The following is a 14,859-nucleotide window of genomic DNA, read 5'->3' as shown; positions in this document are numbered from 1 at the left end:
CATAGCCATTATAGGATTTGGAGTAACAACCGCAACATCATCCGCGTACGTGAAAACCCAATATTGCTCGTGCCTCCAAAGTACCGATTCTATCCCTGCATTTTGCTCTAGCATCAGTGAAAAGGGGTTGATATATAGTGAGAACAACAAAGGGGAGCATGGGCATCCCTGCCCTGGGCCCTGTGTAATATATACAAGATCTGATTCAAGGCCCATTATACAGATTTTGGCAGTCAGGCACCGGTATGAAACCTGGATAGCTGTAATAAAACTTTGTCTAAAACCTGATTGTCGCAATACTGCCCATAAAAATTCCCATGCAACCCGATCAAACACTTTTTTCGCGTCTAATAAAATCAAGCTGAATTTGCTCCCCGTGGTCTTAGCTATATCTAGTAGGGTTAACACCATATTAATATGACTGATTGTGCTCCTTTTAGGAGCACAGTCACAAAAAACTTTTAAAATCCCAACATCGGTATCTACAGAGTTGCCCAAGGAGTCAACCACAAATCCAATTCTTTGGGCAGCCTCTCTTGATCGGAGTCTTTGCGCCAAACAGCGTCCGGCTGCCTACCCATGCTCATAGCTTTGTTTCTTACTAATAGCATATTTCCTAGTTACTTCTTTGCTCAAATGTAGATTAATTTTGGCCTTGCATCGAGCTACGTCTGTTTGCAAAAATGCAATATCCCCCTTTGCTTGAATCCCCCGCATGAGATTTTCTTCAGCGGTTGTAAATTTACCGTAAAGCTCCTGAAGTACCAATTTCGTCTGCTTCTGCTTATATAGCCCAAAGCTAAGGATCTCCCCTCTAAAACCAGCTTTTAGAGCATCCCAGACAAAGCCAGTCCCTGTGGAATTAAGGTTTATGGCCAAAAATTGCCTAATCCACGCCTTCGTGTGTGCTACATACCCTTCATTCAGTAGTAATTTCCTGTCAAATGTAAATGATCTAAGCTTGTTTCCTGGCTTGAGAGCATGCAGATTCAATACAAGAGGCCCAAGATCTTATGTGATCTGTGGGTACACCTGAATATCAGCATCAGAAAGTATTAGACTTGATAGAAAGAAATAGTCCAGTCTCACTAACTTCTGATGCGGGTGTGAATAAAATGTATATTCAGGATCAGACCCTCATAAAGCAATCCACGCTTCAACCAAACTGTGATCCACTAATAAATGCTGAAGTGCTTTAAATACTTTAGGTTTCGTGCCATTGTATCGTTAAATGTCTTCCTGCAAGCCCTTTGGTTCAAGGTGTATATTTAAGTCACCTTACAAAATTAACGGAGTTGGCTATAATGCTAGTTCCACATTCAACTCTTCTATTATCAAAGTTTGAACCATATACAGAACAGACTGTACACTTTGTGCTGCCAATTATACATTCGGAGATAGACTACCTCCCATGGTTATCCTCCAGCACTCATCCTATCCCTTGTATATAGCTCTTTGCCAATATCGCTACGCGCGTGTAGTAATGGATTGCTGTGTGCATGCTAATATTGTTAATCTCAGTTCAGACAGTAGTTTTCTTTTGCCTCAAGGAATGAGGGTTTCTTGGATACATGTTAAGGGGTCTATTAGGATGGCGGGTGGACTCCAGTCCGCCCGCCACAATGTTGAAAGGGCATGTTGTGCATTTGCATGCACAACATGACAGGCACACTGTGGTGCCTGCCACCTGGTGCATGCAAATGTAACCCCTCAAGTGCAGCCACCCACCCTTCTATCCCCCTGGGGGCCAGCAACGGGCCCCTAAAGCCATTCTCTGCATGTCTTTCCATGACGGAGTCTCCGCCATGGAAAAGCATGAGACCGCCATCATCGTAATATGGATGGCGGTGCCTGGAAGGCATATTGCCTACTGGCACAAAACTGTCAGACGGTATTTCTGTCCACCTGGGTCCCCACCGCCATTGTAATATGGCGGACGGAAAGGTTAGGCGAGCAGATGGAAAAGGCGGGAGGATCGCCACCGCCTTATGGGTGGTGGCATTCCGCCCGCCACCCTAGTAGACCCCTTAGTCTGGTTGGAGCACCCGCAATTCAGTCACTACCCGTTGCCACTTGCTATAAGTATTCAGCCCACATACATTCAGCGAACAGATTCAAATACCAAACTGTGAATTCCTATCCCCCATCTATTTTCAACATTTAGGACCGTGAACATAAAACGTTTGCATTTCATACTTCGTTTCACTGCGCTATCATGGATTGTTTTACCTAGTGCCCCCCAACCCCCTGTGCTCCTACCATACCCCCATCACCCTATCCCACACCTTCCCTACACAAGGCTCACCCTCCCCCAAACAAGAAGCTTGGAGGCTCACGGTCTCAGAGATGGAACAAGCTTCTGCCCCCCGGATCCCCATGCCCCTCAATATACTGCTTTCCTTCCTCACACCTCTCATTCAAAAAATAGAAAACAAACTGCATTAAAGAGAAAAGCGAACAAAAATCAACTTAAATTCAACAAAAGACCCAGCTAACCCCATACAATAGATCTAAAACCAGATATCGGTCCTGAGCAAAAGACAGGCAAGCAATTCAAATCCATAGAACATCAGTCCAATAAGGTGTCAGTCCAATATATTCTCAATCATTCTTCTTAATTTTCTTATTTGTTTCATCCTGTTCATAACCATGGATGTATTACGCATAGGTTCATAACAACAGATTAGTATAGATGGTATAACCAAGATGTAGCCAGTAGCCAACACGTGTTTAGTTTTGGGTAAATCACCCAGCGACTTCCTCAGGGCTACAAAGACAATAAGAAATATGTAGACTCAAACATTGTCCAACTTAGCTTATAGATATTTGTTTATACAAAAACTTCTTTGTTTTGACACCATCAGGAAAAAAAAGAATATTCAATGGTAAATGCCACCACCGACATTCACCAAGTGATAAAAAACAAAAATGTGAATGGTGCACTAGAGAGACAAAAAAAGCAAAGTTGGAGAGAGCCGCAAAAGAATATTTGGTTATTGCAATGAAGTAAGACTTAGGGCCCTATTAGGATGGCGGTCGGAAAACAACCCAACCGCCATGGTGGCAGGAAACAACCGCCCTCCGGGACAGCGTAGAAACCGGCAGTCAAATTTGGAATAACCGCCAAAAAGGACCGACCGCGGCTGTAGCGGGCCAACAAAAACCGCCCTACGCGGGCGGTGACATCCAAAAACCGACCGCGGCGGTCGAAAACACAGCAGAAAAGTTACAACCCTCCGCAAGCAAAGCGGAAACACAACACGTGAAATTAGTATATCCCCGATGGTCCTGCGATGTGAACCGCTGTTTCCGACCACCACGGTCGCACACTGGAGAGACTAGGCCACCGCAGCGAGTGATCCTCACAAAACATGGCAGACGATGCAAAACACCACAACAAAGGCAAACATTGCATAAAAAAAGTAGCCATGTCCCTCCAATACACAAAACACATACAAATGAAATAAATAAATGCCAAACAAAAACATACAGTTTCCAGGACAACTCCCGCAACACACCTGACAGCAAAACCCCATTATGACACACCCACACAGCTGAGTATAAAACCAGCCCCTTCAATGACCACAATCCTTTGCAACACTCCAGAAGAGAAGGGCACACACCAGACCTGACAGGAAAGGCAAGAGAACACAGAACACCCACCACCACCAACACACTAGCACCAACAATCCCCCAGCACACAACACACCTCACACAAAAACACCACACCCATCACCCATACCCCTGCACCCACAAACACTTCAAACACCACACACCATGGTAGCAGAGAAAATGCCCAAATTCACAGAGAGTGAGTTAATAGTCAGGGTCAATGAGATAGTCAGAGTGGAACCACAACTGTTTAGTAGCCTGGTCCAACAGACACCATTAGCCTAAGCATGGGCGAATTTTGCGAGTCTCGCGTTCGCGAATTTTGCGGATTTGCGAACTCGCAATCCGCAAAATCCGCGAATTTGCGGATTTTTTTTGTGTTCGCGCGCGGTTTCTGCCAGTTCGCGAGGGTTTTGTACAATTTCGCAAACGCGAACTTACCTGTCGGGTCGCAAGTTTTGCGAACTTGTTGTTTCTACGTGTCCAGCCTGTTTGGGACACTCTTCTTCATCACTGCCACTCTCTGTCACCACTGCCACTCTCTGACTACTCATGCCACCCTCTGGCCCACCCATGCCACCCTCTGTTTCATCACAGCACCCTCTGGTTGTCCAGTCAGTGTACATTATTGTGGCAAAGCAAAGCACACCTTCCCTGCCTCAAGTGACCTGAATTAATTTGGGGCTGATTAAGAGCAAGAGAACTTCGGTCTTCTTCTAAGTCCCTCCTCCAGATCCCTCGCTTCACTCGCAAAAAGTGGGGCGGGGCCAATTTCTCCACCCTGGCTCCAACCTTCTGGAACTCACTTCCTGACCACCTCCGCTCTGCCACCCAGTATCTCCCCTTCCGCAGAGATTTGAAAACGTTCCTCTTCAGCCAGGCCTTCCCCACCTAAACTCCCTCAAATATCCCCTTCATCTCTCCCTGGTCTTTTCCACCTCAGTTGCTGATCCCCCCAGCGCCAAGAAACCGCAAGGTGTACGCTGCGCTCTAGAAGTATTTTAAATTAGAAATTAGAAATTAGAAATTAGAATGTGTCACAGAATATTTTTTTAGCTGGCACCTGCTTCCTTAGTGCTTCCTGATTAGTGATCTTTTGCACTTGCTAAGTGCTTTCATTGTTGCAAAATTAGTTACAACACCTGCCCTGCCCCAACTGACAATAATGAATTAGGGTCTGATTAATGGATTTGAACTTCCAGCCTGGCTCCTGCTTGTCTCCCTTAGCTGTAATTCTGGACCTTTGTGGCATATGTGTAACTATTCTGAGGTTCAGAGCAGGGTCACATAATAGTTGCAACTGGCAACTGAACTCTGGAGGGGCCCCTCAGGAAGCACTACAGGAAATGGCTACTAATGATGAGCCTGAACTTTTGAACCTGGTAAGTAGTTTCAGTTTTGCTAAGATCGTATTTCTGCAATTTAGCGCTTATTCGCGGGGCGCGAAGTTGTACTGGGAAGCCGCGAACTCACGCGAACAGTGCGAGCAAGCCATAAAATCCGCTGCTCGCGGATTTGCGGATTTTGCGGGAGATTCGCGAATCTCGCGGATTGCAAATTTACCGAAAATCTGCGAGCGAAACGAATTTTCCGCCCATGCTTACATTAGCCACAAGGACACAAATCTGGGAAAGGATGGTACAAAGGGTCAATGCAGTAGGGAACACCCCGCGATCCAAGAAGGAGATCTCGAAGCAGTGGCATGCTCTCAAGAGGGTTGTCAAAGAGACGAGAAGCAAGAACCGGGAGCTGGCTGACAGTACTGGCTGTGGCCCTCCCATCCCTCAGAAAACATTCACACCAGCTTGCCATACTGCATCCTGAGAGTCTCACAGGAGTTTCCGGGGGAGTGGAGGCTGGTAGGTACAAACAAATGTTAAACAACACATTGATATGTACTGTATTCACACCCAAAAACACACACCACACCAAACAAATCACACCCATCTGCACCACACACCCACAAAAACCTGTCCCACAGATCCAACAACAACCCACTCCCATGCACCCTAAACATCTCTTGCAATATAACCATGGGAGTATGAGCAGAGTCAGCCTGCACTACCACTCCCACCATGCCCCCTGTCCCACACCCCAGCAGCATGGAGCACTCCCTTCCTCCCAGAAGCACCTGAGCCATCACAGTACACCAAACAAACGAACAGGTAGGGAGCCATCTTGTTTGTGAGGCCTGTTTGAGGGAGGAAGGCCTGCACTCATACTCCCACCATGCCCCTTGTCCCACACCTGAGCAGGATAGAGCCCTCCCCCACCCAGGAGCAATTGGAAGCCATTGCATTGTTCACCAAACAAAACTTACAGGCAGGTAGTCATCTTGCTTGTGAGGTCTGTTTGCGGGAGGGAGACCTGCACTCCTACTCTCAAAATGCCCCCTGTCCCACACCCTTGCAGCATGTAGCCCCCTCCCTCCCAGGAGCCCCTGGAGGCCATTGCATTGTCCACCGTGACCTCACAGGTAGGTAGCCATCTTGCTTGTGAAGCCTGTTTGGGGAAGGAGGCCGGCACTCTGCCTCCCACCATGCCTCCTGTCCCACACCTGAGCAGGATAGAGCCCTCCCCCACCCAGGAGCACCTGGAAGCCATTGCATTGTTTACCAAACAAACTTACAGGTAGGGAGCCATCTTGCTTGTGAGGCTTGTTTGGGTGAGGAAGGCATGCACTCATATTCCCACCATGCCCCCTGTCCCACACCTGATCAGGATAAAGCCCTCCCCACCCAGGAGCACTTGGAAGCCATTGCATTGTTCACCAAACAAAACTTACAGGTCCCACACCCTTGCAGCATGGAGCCCCCTCCCTCCCAGGAACCCCTGGAAGCCATTGCCCACAATCACCTCACAGGTAGGTAGCCATCTTGCTTGTGAGGCCTGTTTGGGGGAGAGAGGCCTGCACTCAGATTCCCACCATGCCCCATGTCCCACACCCGAGCAGGATAGAGCCCTCCCCACCCAGGAGTACTTGGAAGCCATTATATTGTTCACCAAACCAAACTTACAGGTAGGTAGCCATCTTGCTTGAAAGACCTGTTTGGGGGAGTTAGGCCTGGACTCCTACTTCCACCATGCCCCCTGTCCCACACCCTAGCAGCATGGAGCACCCCCTCCCTACCAGGAGCACCTGGAAGCCATTGTAGTACACCAAACAAACTTATAGGTAGGTAGCCATCTTGCTTGTGAGGCCTTTTTTGAGGGGGAGGCCTGCTCTTCTACTCTCCTACTCCCACCAAGCTTCTTGTCCCACACCCCTGCAGCATTGAGCACCCCCTCCCTCCTCGGAGCCCCTGGAAGTCATTGCATTGTCTACTCTCACCTCACAGGTAGGTAGCCATCTTGCTTGTGAGACCTGTTTGGGGGAGGGAGGTCTTTATTCCTACTCCCACCATGCCCCATGTCCCACGCCTGAGCAGGATAGAGCCATCCCCCACCCAGGAGCACTTGGAAGCCATTGCATTGTTCACAAAACAAACTTACAGGTAGGTAGCCATCTTGCTTGTGAGGCCTATTTGTGGGAGGGAGGCCTGCTCTCCTACTCCCACCATGCCCCTTGTCCCACACCCCTTTAGCATGGAGCATCCCCTCCCTCCCAGGAGCCCCTGGAAGCCATTGCATTGTCCACCCTCACCTCACAGGTAGGTAGCCATCTTGCTTGTGAGGTCTGTTTGGGGAGAGAGGCCTGCACTTATACTCCCACCATGCCCCTTGTCGCACACCTGAGCAGGATAGAGCCCTCCCCCACCCAGGAGCACTTGGAAGCCATTGCATTGTTCACCAAACAAACTTACAGGTAGGTAGCCATCTTGCTTATGAGGCCTGTTTGGGGGAAGAAGGCCTGCACTCATACTCCCTCCCTGCCCCCTGTCCCACCCCTGAGCAGGTTAGAGCCCTCCCCACCCAGAAATACTTGGAAGCCATTGCATTGTTCACCAAACAAAACTTACAGGTAGGTAGCCATCTTGCTTGTGAGGCCTGTTTGGGGGAGGGAGGCCTGCTCTCCTACTCCCACCATGCCCCCTGTCCCACTCCCCTGCAGCATGGCGCACCCCCTCCCTCCCAGGAGCCCCTGGAAGCATTTGCAGTACACCAAACAAACTTACAGGTAGGTAGCCATCTTGCTTGTGAGGCATGTTTGGGGCAGGGAAGTCTGCACTCCAACTCCCACCATGCCCCCTGTCCCACTCCCCTGCAGCATGGCGCACCCCCTCCCTCCCAGGAGCCCCTGGAAGCAATTGCATTGTCCACCCTCACCTCACAGGTAGGTAGCCATCTTGCTTGTGAGGCCTGTTTGGGGGAGGGAGGCCTGCAGTCCTACTCCGACCATGCCCCCTGCCCCACACCTGAGTAGGATAGAGTCCTCCCCCACCCAGGAGCACGTGGAAGTCATTGCATTGTTCACTAAACAAACTTACAGGTAGGTAGCCATCTTGCTTATGAGGCCTGTTTGGGGGAAGAAGGCCTGCACTCATACTCCCTCCATGCCCCCTGTCCCCCCCCCCCTGAGCAGGTTAGAGCCCTCCCCACCCAGGAAAACTTGGAAGCCATTGCATTGTTCACCAAACAAAACTTACAGGTAGGTAGCCATCTTGCTTGTGAGGCCTGTTTGGGGGAGGGAGGCCTGCTCTCCTACTCCCACCATGCCCCTTGTCCCACACCTCTTTAGCATGGAGCATCCCCTCCCTCCCAGGAGCCCCTGGAAGCCATTGCAGTACACCAAACAAACTTACAGGAAGGTAGCCATCTTGCTTGTGAGGCATGTTTGGGGGAGGGAAGACTGCACTCCAACTCCTACCATGCCCCCTGTCCCACACCCCTGCAGCATGGAGTACCCCCTCCCTCCCAGGAGCCCCTGGAAGCAATTGCATTGTCTACCCTCACCTCACAGCTCACAGGTAGGTAGCCATCTTCTTGTGAGGCCTGTTTGGGGGAGGGAGGCCTGCACTCCTACCCCCACCATGCCCCTTGTCACACACCTGAGCAGGATATAGCCCTCCCCCACCCAGGAGCACTTGGAAGCCATTGCATTGTTCACCAAACAAACTTGCAGGTAGAAAGCCATCTTGCTTTTGAGGCCTGTTTGGGGTAGGAAGGCCTGCACTCCTACTCCCACCATGCCCCCTGCCCCACACCTGAGCAGGATAGAGCCCTTCCCCACTCAGGAGCACTTGGAAGCCATTGCATTGTTCATCAAACAAACTTACAGGTCGGTAGCCATCTTCACTGGGCTGGCTGTTTGTGGGTGGGTGACCTGCATCACTACACACAGCACCAATTACATGCAATGCATCGATACCTGACATATATGTCACAGGGGATGACCAGCCCACACCAACAACTGTGGACGGTAGGGAGAATGTGTGGGGACCCACAGTGGTGAGGCAACAGGTCCATGGCAGCAGGGCAGGGGGGAGGGCTAGGGTCACCCCCAGACCTCAGGAGGTTGGCACACCATCCCTGGACCACTTCAACAGAGTCATCGGGGCCTACGAACAGGTCCAGGGACAATTACGTGAGCTCATCCTGCTGATGAGGTCCATCGACACACGCATTGGACAAATGGTGGACCTCATGGGCCAGCAAGTGGCGTTACTGAGGGACAGGCCTGCGTCCCAAACAACACCTCCGCCCCCTTCTGTTGTGCTACAGGATGACAGTGCACCATCCTCCCTTGCGGCCACAGAGAGGGGTGAGTCCTCAGACGCCGCTGGCAATGCAGCAGGGCCCTTCCCAGCCAAGCGACCAAGGGGGCGTCCAAAGAAGAGCCTGGGAGTCTCTGGAGGCAAAGCACCAGCCAAAAGCCAGTCACAGAGCCAGACTGATGGCAACCCTCGCTTCTCCACTGCATTGACTGTTTGGACTGTCCTTTCACATACTTCCTTGTCAATAGCACCTGTCTGTAGGACTGGGTCACCACATCCATGTGGTGTCTACTCTTACATCTCATTTACCATGACTGCCAACTCACTGCTCCATCACCACCTTCATGTAAATCTGCCCGCACCCCTCACATGTCAACTTTGTAAATAAAATACCTTACACACTTCAATTGGTGCAGCTTTGTCTTTAGTGCAATATTTACAGTGTTCAAATGTCCATAATGTATCCAAAAGATGTACAGTACTTAGGCCTGGATAATTTCGAGGCACCTAGGGAGACACAACAGAACAACATTCACTGGTGTGAGTGTGGCATCACAGACATTACACTACACCAACAATCTACATAAGTCAACAGGCAGACAACAATGTGCAACAAGTGCAAACAAACAGAGTTCGGTATACGTTCACAGGTGGAATGTCACTGTCACATTTCCACACACTAGTGACTCTACATGTGCCTGTCTATACCATCCGCACATAGCCCTTCACGACAACAGCAATCACACCAGACAATGTACAAGTTGTACCTCGTCACCTACCTTCAAGTAAAGTAGCGGGTAATGAGCTGTTGACACATGTCAACTCCTTCCTCCTCTCCACTGTCCTCATCACTGGACTCAGGTCCCTGAACAGGCGGGAGCCTTGGGTCCTCACCATTCTCCAGGAGCAGGGGAATCCCCTTGTGAATGGACATGTTGTGGAGCCTACAGCATGCCACAACGATCTTGCAGACCGTCCCAGGTGAGTATAACAGTGCACCTCCAGTCCTGTCAAGGCAGCGGAATCTTGACCTGAGAAGGCCAAAAGTCCGCTCAATGACACTATAGGTCTTGCCATGGGCCTCATTGTACCTGATGTCAGCCGGGGTCCTGGGATTCCGTAGTGGGCTCAGCAGCCATGGACGGCTGGGATATGCAGAGTCACCTAGGAATGACAAACACACATTGCAATGTTGCACAGGCAGAGGGCAGCAGGTCACACACACAGCACGCCATATCACAAGGACACTCACCCACAATCTAAGCAAGCTCGGGAAGCAGATTTGCCATCATCCGGGGCACAATGCTGTTCTTCAGGATGTACGAGTCATGGGCCGAGCCAGGGAATCTGGCACACACATGCAATATGGTCATGTCCGCAAGGCACACCACCTGCACATTGATCGAGTGATAATGTTTTCGATTGCGAAAAATGTGCTCACTCGCCTTTGGTGGCACCACACCGACATGGGTGCAATCGATGGCAACAACAACATGGGGGATGTGCCCAAAGGGATAGAAGTCTCCCTTTACAATGGCCAATTCTCTTCCACTGGGGAAATGTATGTATCTATCCTTATAGAAGATCATGGCTGCAAGAACATCCCTCAGCACTAGGCTGAACATGGGTTGCGACATTCCTGCAGCACTGGCCACGGTCTCCTGGAAGGAACCAGTTGCAAAAAAATGGACGGCTACCATCACTTTGTACGTTGGTGTGAAAGCAGTTGCGTATTTGCAACGAGGCTGCAGGTGGGGCTCCAACAGACGACAAAGGGTCTTCAGGGTTGGTCAGTCGAGGCGGAATTTGCGAATGATCGCAACATCCTCCATGTCCTCCAGCAGTGTCAAGTGACGTATCAGATTAGGCCTCCTCCTAGTTGAGATGAAAATGGACACATGTCAATGACAACCATCATGAGATGGCCACAGCACATCCCATTAAGGATGTCACGGAAAAACAAAGACTGCCATGAGAAATGCGTGACACAACAGGTTACATGGGTGGACATTTGAGACACAGAGGGCACACCTCTCTATTTACCATACACAAGTGCCGCAAACAACACATAGGTCAATGTGAATGCACACATACTAAACCCCACATTTCACATAGGCACGCTTTGTAGTGTACCATCCAGCCAATGTGTGTAAAATGAACATGAGTGTCTCATACTCATCTGCTGTACCTATCACACCTCAATGCATCATGTAAACTTGGCACACATCCACAACACAATGATCACAGTAGGTGGCGAAATGTCAATTGTGTGCATGAGCAGATATAAATGCACAAGTAAGTAACAACACCATACAGTGAGACAAGCCTTGCCAAGGTCAGCAATGACCCACACCACATTGTTTGGTTACACATTGTTGAGTCCACTTCAACACTGTCACGCATCATCAACTCCACCCCCTCAAAAAAGAACCATCTACAATCCCACTTCCCCCCCAGTCTCACCCCCCACTACCCAACCTCCGCCCCCTCCACCACTAATAAGCGCCCATCCTCCACCCTGCACTCTCCGCCTACCACCAATATTCTCATCCACACCACCCAACCTCTCCCCTATGTCATCCACGCCCGACCCTCCCATCCCCACCTCCAACACATTTCCCACACTGGACTACATTACGGCCTCCCTCCTCCAGCTCAAAGAAGACATGCACATCATCAAACAACAACTACTCTGTCTATCACACTCCAGTCACCCCTCACCCAACACCCTCCACCAGATCAAACAAGACATTCACATCATCAAACAATTACTCTGCACACACCCCAGACACCCCTCACGCGCCTCCACCATCACCTCCCCTCCCAGCTGGTCCTCCACCCGGGCGGCGAACTCTCGCACTCGACTCCCACCGCACTGGACCTCAATCCCTGTTCACAACCGTGAAAACCGCCCCCATCGCTCCTGCAACCCTCTCTCGGACCTTGACACAATCACCCTCCTCCGCTCCTACGACTCAGCTCCCCATAGCAACACACCCAACACTCTCACTGCCATTCCTACGATTCACTCCAATCCCCTCAAACCCCCGACACTGAACAACAGAATCGCTATCCATCGTAACCTGAGTAAAGTCCCCCTCGCTCTAGAACCCCCTTCCACCCTCGACACACCCCGTCTCAAATGCACTTTCCTCAACTGCAGATCAGCCGCTAGACACTTCTCCGCTATCGCCGATCTCATCCTAAAATTGGATCTTGACTTAATCATCATGACTGAAACATGGCTAACAGAATCTTCTACACCTATAATGGACATTCTGGTTCCCCCCAACTACCACATCACTAGACTTGACAGGTCTGGCAATAAAAAAGGTGGCGTAATCGCATGTATATACAGGAGCAACCTCTCGGTTTTGAAAGTAACTTCCCCTTCCCTACCCTCCCCAACCTCCTGTGAATACATCTGCCTCGATATTATCAGTGAGGGCAAACACATCTGCACTCTTCACGGCGTTTACCACCCACCCGGCGACAACCTTACCTTCTCCCAACAAATCATGGATATGATCTCAACCAACTCCGGGCGACAACTCACACAAATATACCTTGGTGACTTCAACCTCCACTGGAACGATCATAATGATGCGGTGGTACAAGGTCTGAAGAACTTCCTTAACGCCCTTGACCTCACTCAAATTTGCAACAGTCCAACACACGAGAAAGGCTCTATTCTCGACCTTATCATCTCCAAAGAGGCCTCTATCCAACTCGAATCTATCCAACCCTATGACTGGTCAGACCATCATATTATCACATTCTTCATCAATGAAAAAGTTAAATTTAACCCTGTTCAATCCGCCAGGCCCAAAGTCTGGAAAAGAGACATGAAAAAACTAAACTCAAACTCTCTGCCCCCCAACAGCTGTAACTTACTGCTTCCTCCTATTGGCGTTAAGGACGTCCAATCCTTGTCTGATCACTATCTAACACTATGACCGCAATAATCAATGAAGTCGCAACCTTGCAGCTAAAAAAAGCCTCCGCAAAAATTTCCAATCCCTGGTACGACGGGAGTCTCAATGACGATAGACGCGCCATGCGAATGGCAGTAGGCACCTGGAGATCAGCTCCCTCTGCACTGAACCTAAAAATCTTGAAGAAAAAGAGAAATGCCTACTTCAGGAAAATAAAACGCTCAAAATCAGACTTCTTCAGCCGTCAGCTCGACCAAGCCAAAAATCGTCCGAGAAAGCTGTTTGAGCTTATCCGAACACAATCCAAAGAACAACCCCAACCTCTCAACACTATGTGCGAAGCTCCCTCCTGCGAAGACTTCGCCTCTTTCTTTAACCAAAAAACTGACAACATAAAGAATGATCTCCTCATGGACGCAAGCCTCTATCCCAAACCCCACTGCATAGCACCCACTAAACCAAAAAACAATGCCACTTGGTCAACCTTTGTCACCTACACGGAAGAAGAAATTGGCAGACTGCTCAACACTCTGAAACCATCCAACCACCTCACGGACCCCCTTCCTGCTAACGCTGTCAAAGTCTTTACCCCGTCGCTCCTTCCACTCTGGACTAAAATCATTACCAGCTCACTTCAAGAAGGGACCGTTCCTGACTCCCTCAAAGTTGGACAAGTCACACCTTTGCTAAAGAAACCTACAGCCGACCCCTCTGACCTAAACAACTACCGTCCCATTACCAACATTCCGACTCTTGCCAAACTGCTGGAAAAATGCGCACAAATACAATTGTCTAAACACATTACTCAGTTTGATCTCCTCAACTCTCATCAATCAGGCTTCCAAGCAAATCACAGTGCTGAAACTGCTATGACTCACATAATTGACGACGCCCTTCAAATCCTAGATCATAACGATACCTGCCTCCTCATCCTCCTTGATCTCTCCTCCGCATTTGACACCGTCAAACATGAGAATTTACTCGAGCTATTAAACACAAGAATGGGCCTATCTGGAACTGTGCTCAAATGGTTCACGTCCTTTCTGCATAACAGGTCGCAGAAATTCAAGAGCAACAACTTGATGTCCGCGCCAAGACCTGTATCGCTAGGCGTACCACAAGGATCCTCCCTATCCCCAACTTTGTTCAACCTAGTTATGGAACCTCTCACCACCTTGCTACAAGAATCCAATGTACACTTCCACATGTATGCTGATGACACCCAACTTTATCTCAAACTACAATCACCCAAAGACATCACGCTCTTGAACTCAACGATCAGAAGCACCCAATCCTGGCTGGCCGCTAATCCTCTCAAACTCAATGCCCTTAAAACAGAGTTCCTTCTGATCTCACCTCCCGTGAAGATCACTACCGCACAAATGTGGCTTAAACACCTAACGGCACTCAATGTTCAACCCACCATCGTGGACTCAGCAAAATCTTTGGGCATAACACTTGACACCAATCTCAGCATGCAGGAACACATCAACAAAGCAACTAAGGGAGCGAACTACCAAATCAACACCCTTAGGAAACTTAAACCCTTCCTTCCAGCCAAAGACTTCCAAACTGCGGTACAATCACTAGTCATACCTCGAATAGAATACGGCAGCACCGCCCTCTGCGGTCTCCCCCTAGCTACTACGGCACCCCTA

This window comes from Lissotriton vulgaris, chromosome 7, assembly GCF_964263255.1.
Source record: "Lissotriton vulgaris chromosome 7, aLisVul1.2, whole genome shotgun sequence".
NCBI lineage: Eukaryota > Metazoa > Chordata > Amphibia > Caudata > Salamandridae > Lissotriton > Lissotriton vulgaris.
Note: the sequence above shows the minus strand (reverse complement) of the source record.